Source organism: Leopardus geoffroyi, chromosome B1, assembly GCF_018350155.1.
Source record: "Leopardus geoffroyi isolate Oge1 chromosome B1, O.geoffroyi_Oge1_pat1.0, whole genome shotgun sequence".
Classification (NCBI taxonomy): domain Eukaryota; kingdom Metazoa; phylum Chordata; class Mammalia; order Carnivora; family Felidae; genus Leopardus; species Leopardus geoffroyi.
In genome coordinates this window covers 115,428,159-115,442,449 of record NC_059327.1, presented here as the reverse complement: position 1 = coordinate 115,442,449, position 14,291 = coordinate 115,428,159, and positions in this window count along the sequence as shown.

The following is a 14,291-nucleotide window of genomic DNA, read 5'->3' as shown; positions in this document are numbered from 1 at the left end:
GTATCTATTAGTAATTAAAAAGAGAATCATCATGTTGGAGGGAGAAAGAAATAAAGGTTAGCTAAAAGAAATGCTAAGTATAAAATCAGTAACTTCAGGAGACCGTATGCAGGTCCTCAGGATCTCATAGAGTCAGACTAATAAGAAGTAAACACAAAGTTTGGATCTTTACCATTACCATAATAGGAAAAGCCAAGAACATCCCCGAGTCCAGTGGCGACTGAACGTTGTCGGCATCACTTCTACTGTGCTTAATAATAGAATCACTAGCTCAGGTTATTTTAAAATAATGAGAAAAATCTACCTGGAAATTAATAATACCCTCCCTCACCACTCCCCAAAAAACTTGCTGTCTCTAAAGCCTTTCCTCTTTCATTGAAACCATCTCTCTCTATCCTTCCAGAGGTTCAGGCCAAATTTATGGAATCAACCTTGATTCTCTTACTCTTTCATACCCTATTGACTATGCCTTCAAATTATATCCATAATCCCACTCCTTCCTATCAGGTCCACTGGCCATCCAGGTCTGAGCCAACATTCAATCACAACATCCTCTTAACAGATCTCTCTGTTTCCATCCTCATTCCCACCCCTGCCACCTCCATGGCCCATTCTCAGCAGGGCAGCCAAAGTGATTTTGTTTAACTTAAGCCAGAAAGTGACTGACTTTTCTCTGCTCAAATCCCTAAGCGCCCCACATTCACTCAAAAGAAATGTCACATCTTTACAACAGCTTACATGCTCCCTCACCATCACCTCTTCTCCCACCACTTTGTCCCCTGCTCACTCTATTCCCACCACATTGGACTCTTTTTTTTTTAATTTTTTTTTTAACGTTTAATTATTTTTGAGACAGAGAGAGACAGAGCATGAACGGGGGAGGGTCAGAGAGAGAGGGAGACACAGAGTCTGAAACAGGCTCCAGGCTCTGAGCTGTCAGCACAGAGCCTGACGCGGGGCTCGAACTCACGGACATGAGATCATGACCTGGGCCGAAGTCAGACGCTCAACCAACTGGGCCACCCAGGCGCCCCCCCCCCCCACCACATTGGACTCTTGCACACACACCAGGGATGCTCCCACTGTGAGGTCTTTGCTATAGTTGTTCTCTCTGCCTGGAATGCTGTTCCAATGAATATCTGCTTGGCTAACTCCTCACCTCCTTCAAGTCTGTTCAAATGTCTTTTACTCAGTGAGGCCCACACTGACCACCTTAGACGGCAAGCCAGCCACCCGCACCTCCAGTACTCCTCAGTCCACTTACTTTGTTCTTCTCATCAACCTATAATATGCTGTTATTTATTGTTATCATTTATTGTCTCTCTGCCCCTACTAGAAATTAAGATCCAGGAGGGCAGAGATTTTTTGTCTGTTTTGTTCACAATGTAGCTCAAGAAAAACATTGTAATTTATAGTCATATAGAGGTGATTTTCAAAACATTGGTTGAATAAATGAAATACACAGCAATAAGCAGCGCTGCATTGGGTTCAGCGCTGACAGTGAGGAGTCTGCTTCGGATTCTCTCTCTCCCCCTCTCTCTCCATCCCTCACCCCTCAAAATAAATAAATAATTTCTTTTTTAAAAAAGAGGTTTGGATGGGGTTTGTCACAGACTAAAAGGATGAGAACAGGGGTGAAATAATGCGAGTAAAAAAAAAATTAAACTGAACCTATGTGTGTTTGGGAACTATAAAGTACAAAGAGCCCATCCTTTTACAGGAACGGAAGATCTTTGTTTGTATATGTACGACCTTAGATTACAGTAACTCTTTTCATCCTTCTCAAGGACCAAATTTATCCAATCCATGTATTACAGCAGAAAAAAAGAAAAAAATGGCTTTATTGGTTTCCAAGGACCGCCATAACAAATTACCACAAACATGGTGGATTAAAGCAACAGAAACTTATTTTTTTCACAGTTCTGGAGATCAGAAGTCTAGAATAAAAGTATCAGCAGGGCCATCCTCTCTCTGGAGGCTCTAGGAGAGAATCCTTCCTTGCCTCTTCCAGCTTTTGGTAGCTCTATGTAGTCCTTGCATGACTCCAATCTCTGCCTCCTTCATATGGTCTTGTCCCTGTGTTCCTTTCTTCTCCTCTTCTGTCTCTTATAAGGATACTTGTCATTGGATTTAGAGCCCATCCAGATAATGCAGGATGATCTCATATTGAGATCCTTAACTTACACATCTGCCAAGACCCTATTCCAAATAAGGCCACATTCACAAATTCTGAGGATTTGGAAGTGCACGTATCTTTTGGGGGGAGGCATCATTGAACTCACTGCAGTTGCATCTTTTCTCTTAGGATCCCTACATCCAGACAAAGAGGTTTCTGGCCATGAGGGAAGCCTGTGGTTGTCACCTTGTGCCAATGACAGACTAGCTCTAATAGACTTTCAGAGCCTCAATATCCATGCTTTGTAGACATTGCAAAGTAAAACAATATTTGCCACTTATATAGTTTCTCAGCAAGGTTTATAGCGACTCCATGTGAAATGAGAACCAATATAAAAATATTAACACAGTATTCACCTTCTTTTTTGTGTGCTACATCTGAGAAATCCAGTGAATATTTTGCACTTGGAGCACATCTCAATTCAAACTAGCCACATTTCACGGACTCGATAGGTGCATGTGGTTAGTGGCTTCCATATTGTAAAGCACAGGCCTACATCAATATCCAGTGCACAGTTGATACTAAATAAATATTATTGAATAAATAAATGATTGAACAAAGTATCCTATCTGGTTCCATTGCTACACAGAACGAAGACCTTAGGAGAGCAGAAAGGGTGAATCGATAAGGGAATTTGTGCTGCACATCCAAAAAAACAGTGATAAAAGACACTTACAATATCTATCCCATAAGACAGAAAGGAATTAGTCTTGCAAAATTAAGGCCATGGCAACTTTCTTGAATACTACTTACTTGTAAGAGAAAGCCAAATCTAGTGAGATAGTGGCTTGGAATTAAATAATGACCTTATTAGATTTTTTTTTTAGATGACCCAATTTTTTCCTATAATTCCTTAAAGGTCTGAATGCACAAAACGTGAGAATTTGACTCCTGCAAATCCCTACTCACAAATATGGAATTAGGAATAGGCTTCAGCCAGCAAAGACTGCAGTCAAGCTGTTGAGCAAGTCTGCATGCTTTACCACTTTTTTATGTTCTATAAAAACAAACAAACAAACAAAACACATGGGTTTGTCTGGCAGATGCTAGAGAACAGCTTCTGCTCTTAGGCCTCAAGTGCACTGGTGCAAATTAAAACATGAAAGGTAGTCCGTGTCTTTATGGCCTTGATTACCATCATGTTCCCCCCCACCACCCCACCCGCACTGCCTCCCCGGGTTCTCCTACGGCCATTTCATAGTTTCCCAAGCCTGGCATGCTTACTTAGTGCTGGGAACATGATTGCGTAAATTCAGTTCTCTGACACAAACACACCATTAGCTCATTCTAAATTGGATGATCACTAATCTCTCATAATTTACTGTGCATGAATACTATAGCACTTCTTGAAGTGCCAAAACAAACTGTCAACAGTTTTAAAATATAGCAGCCCATTAATCTATTTAAACCAAATCCCAGGATTTCCCTTTCGTTAGTATTATGAATGAGAAAGCAGCTCACTTCCTAAGTTTTTTCTCCCTGAGAGGGACCTTTACCTTGAGCCACTTGTCCAACCTGCTTCTCCTTTCAAAATGACATTTGAACCACATTTTGTAACCAAACTTAGGTTTGCTACCCCAAAAGCCTGTCTGCCTGGTATAGTAAATTAATACTGACCCATGTCAAACAATTTCTGCTCTGATAAAGCCTTCAGAGAAAGTATTTTGAAAAAAACTTCGGAGGTCTAAAACAGAAAGCTTCCCTTACAAATCATTTCCCTCATGAAATTAGTAAGTTAAGACCAAGTACGGACTACTGAATTGTTCAAAAGATTAACTATCAACACTTGCCCTGCCTTTACATTTGACTTAGGAAAAAAATTCTTGCTTCTGAACAGCTTAATTTCCCCTCTGAAGTCAATGAACGCTTTTACCTCTCATAGCTATAATAATAAAAACCTTCCTTTGAGTTGCCCTAAATCTCATCTTTGATGAAAGTTTTGAGAATTTAAGGAGACTATAAAGTGTTAATAAAACTATCACCAGAAAGCCTACATCTCATTGTATTATAATTGTGCCTTCTATTTAGGGTCTCAGAAGCAGCCAGCTGTAGGACAGATCTTTGCAAATGAAACATCCTGGAAGATGAAGAACTGGTGAATGTTCCAGTGGTGGCAACATGTTTAACATGATAAGCATTTTCTTTTGCTTTCTATCTCTGCTTGGAGTCCAAATCAGTGTTCATATGTAAATGTTAACACTTTGTATTATTTAAAAGTCAGAGTTAGGGAAGCAATCTGACTGCCTTTAGAAAACTTCCTTTACGATAAACGTTTATCTCAAGCAGTTGGACCCGATCCAACTTTTATACAAATGAAAATTCCTAAAGTATTATATGAGGGAACCTGAACCACTCAAACGTTATACCTTTCAAATACAATCATTTCATGGCCAAATGTGTATTATATCCCTGCATGTTTAAATACCCATCTCTTCAAAAATGCTTTTCCCCATGCTCATTAACTCTGTTTCCCCTGTGGACAACTTAGGATTATATAAGTAATTTTCTGCACATTTTTTTCTTCTTGTACAATTTCCATCTAAAATGGTTGCATTTTGCCACCAAATTGCCATCTGAAAGGAACAGAGGTATCTTGCCAAAGACTTGCCAATAATACAAAGTTCTCTTATGAGCTATTACTTATAGCCAGATATCGCAAAACACCCTGTAATAAAGAGCACATTTTGCACATTTTTGAAATAGTGTTCAATTTAATGGTGCCTGGTTTATATGGATACTTTAGAATTTGAAATGTGAGCTACAATATTAAATCAACTCTTTGAAGTTTGATATTTGACTGATTTTTCTTCTCTAGAAATAAAACATTTTCAAAGCATTGGTCATTTCTTGGGGCGCCTGGGTGGCGCAGTCGGTTAAGCGTCCGACTTCAGCCAGGTCACGATCTCGCGGTCCGTGAGTTCGAGCCCCGCGTCGGGCTCTGGGCTGATGGCTCAGAGCCTGGAGCCTGTTTCCGATTCTGTGTCTCCCTCTCTCTCTGCCCCTCCCCCGTTCATGCTCTGTCTCTCTCTGTCCCAAAAATAAATAAACGTTGAAAAAAAAATTAAAAAAAAAAAAAAAAGCATTGGTCATTTCTTTAATAAATAACATTAATATGTAAATAAAAATATGTTCATATACATATATATGCCTAGTGTCAAATATCACTAAATACCTTATAGCGAATGCTCTGTACCTCCATTACTTTTCCCTTTTGCACCCCGTCCATTCTCCCTTCCCTTTCTCTCCCTTACTGTGGAAATAGTCTTAACTTGTAGCAAATTTTACCACTTCCTCTCAGATTTTGCATGACAAATGTCTAAGAGCCAATCTAGGATTGAGGAGCCTCTAAAACTATGGATTCTTTTTAGTCTGGGGAAAGAAAGAAGAAGTTTGTAAAGGTTAATACAACTACACTAATAAATTATATTTCATATAATGAACGAATTACGGTAAGCTTTATTCTGAGAGAAAATAGAGATGGAGGTAGAGAGTCTGGGAACCCCTCTCTGTCGAAGTTCAATTTGAACTGAAATGAAACCTGAAAAGTTAAAGTAATTTCTGTGTTCAAGATCCTCACAGTTAAAATAATAGACAGGTAAACGCAGTGATTAAATGTTCTGTCAATTGCCAAAAAAATGTCCCTCAGCATGTCACGTTTTCATTCAGACAGCCTCCTAGGAATAAAACAAAACCCAACTCTGCCAGTTCACAAACTACTAGGCACACCGTATGAAGTTACTGATAGCTGACATTTTTTACCTCTAACAACCTTAAATGGGAAAATGAAAACAAAGCCTCTCCTTGTAGTGTCTTTACATGCCTTTCATCCCCACATTAACATCCATGGTAACACCAGAACAGACTGTGGAAATTCCCTGCCTTGTCCAATCTCAGTTTAAATGCACCAACTTGTCCCACTGCCGAAAGCATAGGGTGTTAAACAGTGACATAGTTTTCAAAGGAATCTAATCCTCCCACCTGAAAGAGAAATTACATTTGTTGCCCACTAAAGTTCAGGATAGTGATTGACACTCAAAATATCTGAAAAAGTAAAAATGTTCCCTCCAGTTAGTTTTGCTACTTGTCATACTCCACTCCCAATATTTTGCTTGTTTGTTTGTTTGTTTTGCTTTGTTTCTCCTTTGGTGTTTCATATGGGCAGGTTGTAAATATATACTTTAGACCATCCAGAGTAACAACTCTATAATTAAGAATATTACCTATTGACTGCTAATTATTACCTATCTTACGTTTCTATTCAGTTACATTTGAAGAGCTCTAGCAATGGAAATAAGAGCATGCACAGGTAAGAATTCTCCTTAGAGGTATAATAGCATGAGTTGGCCTACTACATAGATATAAATGACTATAAAACTTAAAGGCATGGATGGAAGAGTGCTTCTTGTAATGCAATATTTATCTTGAGGACTCCTGTTAACTCTGCAAGTATTTTGAAAGTATTTGTATGGATGTACGGAAGGGTTTTGGACTATTTAGTTAACTTGTTGATGTTTCCTCCATTCTCTACTATGTATTGTTTTACATGTTTGAAAACCGGTCACTAAAAATTAGGATGGTAATTAGCTAACAACAGCCACTTGTGGCATCATGATAGGCATAATACAGACCTAGTCCAGTGTGTATATAAATTAACTGAAGACTAAAGCAATTTCCTGAAAACAATTAATATGTGAAAGAAAAGACAGAAAGGCCTGAAATCGTAAGAGATTTAAAAAAAATAATAATAATACATTGCTAGATCTTTGGGACTTACATTCTGGTGTCTCTTTGCCTCAAAGCACTTTAAAAACAAAAAACAAAATAATGTTACTTTGAAGAGAATAATACTCATTATTCCCATTCACTATCCTCTCTGTAAAACACAAAAGCCAAATTCCCACTGGGCAGTATCTCTCCTTTCCAAAGGCTTTGCTCCTTTTACTACACAGTTAGTGCTAATGGCTTGATTTTCTTCATAGTGTTGCCACCAGACACAAAGAGTACTTTTGCTCTAGGGAAATCTAATGCTAGAGATATCAAAACTGAGTGATGTTACTGTTCATTATTGTGGTTATTGTGTTAACAATAATAATGAAAGCCGCCATTGTTTAGAGCTAACCACATGCCGGGTAAAATGCTAAGAATGTTACGTTCATGAGTTTATTTCACTCCTCAAGCAGGACTGCAATTTTGGTGTCATTTTTCCGATTTCGCAGATGACAAAAAAGCCTTAAGAAACTAATGATCTTCTCACAAGGCCAGGAAGTAATAAAGCAAGGACATGGAGCCATTCCATTACCCTGCCTCCTAAATAATAGAAATCATTTATTGAGCACCTACTACACCTACTATAACTCAGTCACGTACTATATTGCATCTTTTAATACCCCACAAAATAGTCGGTAGTAACCCATTTTACAGCTGTGGCACTTGGGGTTAGGGAAGGTCAGTTATGCCATTTCTTCCATGCCACCATGTCTCTGAAACATGCAGGGGAACTGATATTTTAAATTCATGGAGCATGGTCTTTGACAACCCTCCTCATCAAAGCCTTGTTCACCTATCAATCATAAGCACACTTAGTTATCCCCACACTTAATCTTTTTTTTTTTTCATTTTTGAGAGAAAGAGAGCAAGCAGGGGAGGGGCAGAGAGAAAGAGAGAGAGAGAGAGAGAGAGAGAGACAGACAGACAGAGGATCCAAAGCGGGCTCAGCGCTGACAGCAGCAAGCCTGATGCAGGGCTCGAACCATGAACTGTGAGATCACGACCAAAGCCAAAGTTGGACGCTCCACTGACTGCACCACCCAAGTGCCCTCCCCACACTTAATCTTATTGCCCGTCCTTTAGAGGTAATTATTTGTCCCCTGTGATTATTACAAACAGCTCTGATATATAATTACCTACATGCTTTAGACTGTTTGGTTCTATTGAAATATCTCCAAATGCCCTGAAACTTAAACTCCCACTTTTAATTATCATATTAAATCCGAAGCAGGCTCCAGTCTCTGAGCTGTTAGCACAGAGCTCGACAGGGGCTCTGACCCATGAACCGCGAGATTATGACCTGAGCCAAAGTCTGACACTTAACCGACTGAGCCACCCAGGTGCCCCTTAATTATCATATTATTAAAAACTATTAATGTGAGAGTCAGAGTGGGCATTTCAGTGTAAACAGCCTCAGTGACTGTAAAATTACCAAAGCAAAAAGCTCATAGATTCCAACTACCAGAGCAGACGGGTTTCTGCCTAAGAATAGTCCTGATCACAGCCAGAGAGAGTCCCTGGAGAGTTTTTTATTTGATATATGATATGACAGTTTAAGACACAACATTTTTGAGAGTTAACTTATTTATCTCTTCCATGTTCCAAATTTAACTTCTGGTTTTAATTTAAAATCATCATAAACTATTTATAACTTATCAGTAAAATGTACATTTACAGAAAGTCAATTCTAGGTCATAGAATAATTCTTTGTTGTTTTTTTTTTTAAGGAAAGAAAAAATGAGTCCAGAGCATCAATATAAAAGACTATTAAATATATACACACATCCTCCAACCCATCCCTGAATCCCAAAATGGAGACTTTTCTTTCTCCCCTCAGCTTGTATATTTTATAGGAGACCCAAATTTGGGTTAACTTTTTGTAAAGACTTACTGGTTTTAGCATAGTCTGTCTGCCTAGTGGTGGAGATTCCTTCTTATTGGAACTTGGTTTGAGTTCATTTCCCATCCATGACGCACAGTTAGTCTCTCTCAGATAAAGTTATAGGAAACAGTGACATTTTAAACCTGAACTCAGTATATGATTAGTTGTGAAATACAATTTTTTGATCATTTTTGTTTAACTGACTGACAGGTGTGTGTTATTCTTCTGGAGGCTTACAATGAGGTCAGAAGAAAAACACAATACTACATACATTTCAGCAACACTGTGAACTGAATTCTTGTAACATACAGCTGTTCCCAATTTCCAAAAAACAACACTACCCTCTGGATCACAGAACTTTGGTTTTTAATTCCAAAATGAATTATAATGGGAAGAAAAATCATGAGGAGCAAAATAACATAGCTCAGGATCAAAAAAGAATTTTCTTTTATGTTAGCCAGGGAGAAAGGATGCATAAATTTTGGTAAAAATACCTGTTTGGATGGTTTTTAATGTGGTGGAGGAAAGAGTGTGCTATTTATTTACATACAGAAAATTTTAGGGCCATATGTGTCAAGGATTAAGCCAATAAATGGGGATGTTTGTGGTGAATATGATGAAAGTTGTTTCTAGTTCTGATAGATCATATAGCCCATTAGGTAAGGCAGAATTAATAAATAATCACAAAATCAATACTTAAATAAAACTAAAAGAATGTAAAGAAAAGTTCAAGGACTTGTGAGAACATATAAAGGGAGCCTTCTCTGAGGAAGACTTTTTTTTTCTTCCAAGCTTTTATTTAAATTCAAGTTAGTTAACATACAACGTAGTATTGGTTTCAGAAGTAGAATTAAGTGATTCATCACTTAAGACATCCAGTGCTCATCACAGTAAGTGCCCTCCTTAATGCACCATTTAGCCCATCCCCCACCCACCTCCCCTCCAGCAATCCTCAGTTTGCTCTCTGTATTTAAGAGTCTCTTATGGTTTGGGGCGCCTGGGTAGATCATTCAGTTGGGCGACCGACTTCGGCTCAGGTCATGATCTCGCGGTCTGTGAGTTCGAGCCCCACGTCAGGCTCTGTGCTGACAGCTCAGAGCCTAGAGACTGTTTTGGATTCTGTGTCTCCCTCTCTCCCTGACCCTAACCAGCTGATGCTCTGTCTGTCTCTCTGTCTCTCTCTCAAAAATAAAATAAACATTAAAACTTTTTTTAAAAAAAGTCTCTTATGGTTTGCCTCCCTCTCTGTTTTTATCTTATTTTTTTTTCTGAGGAAGTCTGAAGTGGGTAGGGGAGTAGCTAGCAGGAAAAAAAAGTGGGTGGGGAGCAAGGGAGCACATTCCCCAGAGACTCTGTAATACAGTAACAAAGCAGTGTAAATGGCATCTCCAGATCAGGACCTATTTTGGATACACAGTGAAAATGATTATTCAAAAATCATGACCACAGAAAAGAAATAACTGGTCTCTTAATCTCATCAGCACATTTTACCACTGATTACATATTTTGACTAAAAATATTATCTGTTTAATCTTTATCATTCATACCACAGGGATTAATTTACTTAAAAAAAAAAAAACAACTAGTTAAATTGTTTGACTTTCTTCTCCTTGTGGTGGGCATGACTCATTTCCGCATTTACAGTGTTCTTGCCAACCCTCCCTCACATGGAATCTCCAACCGCTGACAGGATTTTGCCCCTATTCCCTGAGGAGATCTCAAAACTCCCCCCATCCCACCACCCCATCTCCTTGCAAAGGCTCTTCCTTTCCCTAGTGATGAACTCCATGTAAGCTTTTCCCTGCCCACCCACAATAAAGAGTACTAAACCTAAAGAAAGAATAAATGGTCTTTGTGCAAATAGGGAACACCTATCACATTTATGTTCCAAGGCTATTAATTGGTTGGAATTTGTCCATGTAAATATATTTTTTATTAAGCTGGAAGCAGAACCTTTGATTAGGATACCTGGGCCCCAGCATGAACAAAGGAGTATATGATTGCAAAAAAGACCTATAAGCATTGCAAAACATTCTTTCAGCTTGGAATAGGAACTCAAATATCACAGTGTCTTGTTTAGGGTTGCTTCAGTCTGGCACATTCAATATTTATTTGTTTGTGTATTCATCTTAATACATATGTGAGAAAGCAGTTGAAAATGCAGATGATTTGTTGCTAGCTCCTCAATTTATTTCCCAAACAAGGAGAATTAATAACAAAATTTATTTTCTTTCTAGTACTATGGGGATTCATAGTCCTTGATTCAGTGATATTTTACTGCCCTATTTAAAACTGGGATAAAGTAGATATGTAGGGAATGATCTCTCTGTAATTTTTAAATGATAAAAAAAAATGGAGTCACGTTATTTTAATAGCTGTTCAGTCCACTGAGCATTACCAAATAATTGAAAAAGACTTCTGTCATTTTCCTCCAGACTGCCCTCCAGTCACTGATAAAGAGCCCTGGTCTTTCTCAGTGTTTCCTGGAAGTCACATTCAAGTTTTCAAACTTCATTTTCAGGAGTTTGATCACACTTAATGTTTTTACTTCCTTTCCCACAGCTTTTTGCCCTTCAAATCCTTAAGAAAAACCAACTCCTCTAAAAAATCTTCAAAAAAGTACTTTATGCAAGGTTTGTCGAATTCACCAAAGTACCCAGATGTCATGAACTAGGAGACCCTTGGTATGGAAATCCTCTGGCAAACCAGTGACAACCACCTGAAGCCAACTGTAATTTAGACTTAACAGAAGAAGTGAAAGATATTGGCTTTTACCTAAATCTTGAAATGAATCAAACATCCCTAAAGATCGGTCACTTTTCAGATGGAGACTTTTACGGTTATATATTTTATGTATACTGTTTTTCCTGGAACTAGAATAAGATATGTGAAAATACCACAAGAAATACTTTTATATGTGACATTTCCAATCCAGTTGGCAGGAGAAAGATACATCAGAGGAAAATCTATTGTTATGAGATTTCCAGCACAACTTTGCATCCTCCAGAAAAACACAGAGAGATTTTCAAACTGGAGCCTCTGATCCTTTTGCCATCCCTCTGTCATTGTTGTGCCATGTCTCCTGTCACTTTTGTACACTTGATTCTTTAATGGTCAGACGGGTATTATGCAATAGGCAACACTAAGAATCATTCCAAATAAAAAATAGATTTAAAAAACTCAGCACAGTTCTGAGCCCATTCCATCAATGCAGGTTAAAAGATGTTGGTACTAAGAGCATTTTTTTAGAATGCAAAATGCAAAAAGAAAAAGGCATTTCTCCATTGCTGGAAATAATTACTGTTTCCCCTGACAACAAGTCAAGTACCTTATACTCATGTTTTTCTGTAATCAAGTTTAGGATGAGGCATAGTCATCTAAAGTTGAAAGAACAAAAAATAGAGCCTTTGCTAGTTTGAAGACTACCCTCTAAAGATTCGCGTGTGGTTAAGGGCCCCACACTACTGACAGAATCAACCTTCAACAACCAAAAAAATCTCACCTTCCAGCTCATTATGAAAAATGAAGCCAAAGCCACATTATATTGACTATGGACTTTATATCCTGTAACTGATCATACTAAAAATGATTGCACTGGGACAACCATAATGCATTAATTCATTTATTCATTCAACAGACATTTACTGGGTGCCTACTATGTGCCAGCCATTGGGCTGTTGCTTTATACTTTGCAAAATCTTTACAAAGCTTTTACTCATGTCATCTTATTAACAAGAAATACTAGCTATGAATATTAATTATACATCTCTGCTGACACCACCTGACTCCAAACACAATCATCTCTTTCCTAGAACCAGTCTCCCTTGTTCCACTTATTATTCTCAACACTCCACTTCCTACAAACTGGCAAAATTATATTTTAATTTTTTTTTAATATTTATTTATTTTTGAGACAATGCGAGAGACAGAGTGCAAGCAGTGGAGTGGCAGACAGAGGGAGACACAGAATCCAAAGCAGGCTCCAGGCCCTGAGCTGTCAGCCCAGAGCCCGACGCAGGGCTCAAACTCATGAATCGTGAGATCATGACATGAGCCGAAGTCAGACACTTAACCAACTGAGCCACTCAGGCGTCCCACAAAATTATATTTTAAAACCGCAAATCAGATCCTACCATTCCCTGTTGAAAATACTCTAACTCAGTGGTTCTCAACCGTGGACAATTTTGTCTCTCCACGGACATTTGACAATGTCTGGAGACGTTTTTAGTTGTCACAACTGAGGGGAGTGCTATGGGCATCTACTGGGAAGAGCCTAGGAATGCTAACCAGACTACAATGCACAGGCCTGTGCCCCACAACAAAAATGATGTGGCCCAAATGTCAATAGTACTGTACTGCAGGTGAGAAATCATGCTCTACATCTCAACTCTTCACAAGTTCACATGTTCTAACTCTAGCTCATCTCTCTTTAGCTTGGCCTCTGATCACACCTCCATTGCACATTATGTTCCAGTCATACTGACTATCCTTTGTATTCCTTGAACAGTCCAGGCCAGTCTGTGCCTCAGGACTTTTTAACTTGCTAATCCTTGGGTCCTCTCCTGGGATGTTCTTCTACCAACACTTTGCACGGCTGCCTCCTTTTGAACATAGAGATTGCTACTCAAATGTCATCTCCCCAGAGAGCTCTTCTCTAACCATTCCAGCTGAAAATGGTGTGCTTTCCGCCTTCGTGAATCTCCGCCTCATCAGTGCTTTATTTCCACCTGTGTACTTGACACTCTCTGAGCTATCCTCATTCGTTGTTGTTGTGTGCTCCCCTTGGAAGGTAGGAGGAGTGGGGATTAGCCACTCTTAGTTGCTCTTCCATTGTCTAGACCTGGAATCCTGTCAATCTCACTCTCTCCATCACACACTGGGCTCAGTTTTCAAGTCAGAACACAGGAAAAGAGATGTAACAAAAGTGAAATTGCAGCCAAAATAAAAAGAACAGGAGTGCAAACAGACAATTTAAAACTTAGAGGAAGGGTGCCCAGGTGGCTCAGTGGGTTAAGAGTCAGACTTGGGCTCAGGTCATGATCTCACGGTTCCTGCGATGGGCCCTGCACTTACGGTACAGAGACTGCTTGGGATTCTTTCTCTCTCTCTTTTCTTCTGCCCCTCCCCCCAAAATAAATAAACAACAAAAAAAATTTTTTTAACTAGAGAAAGTAGTAATTTTGGTGGTTGCTTTGTTTACCGCACCATCTTAAGTGGGGCTTTTTTTTTTTTTGAAGTTTATTCATTGTTGAGTGAGAGAGAAATAGAGTATGAGCCAGGGAGGGGCAGAGAGAGAGGGAGACACAGAATCTGAAGCAGGCTCCAGGCTCTGAGCTTTCAGCCCAGAGCCTGATGCGGGGCTTGACCTCACAAACTGCGAGATCACGACCTGAGCCAAAGTTAGGCTGAGCCACCCATGTTAACGTTGCACGGGTGAGCCACCATTTTAAATGTTTTAAATGGATT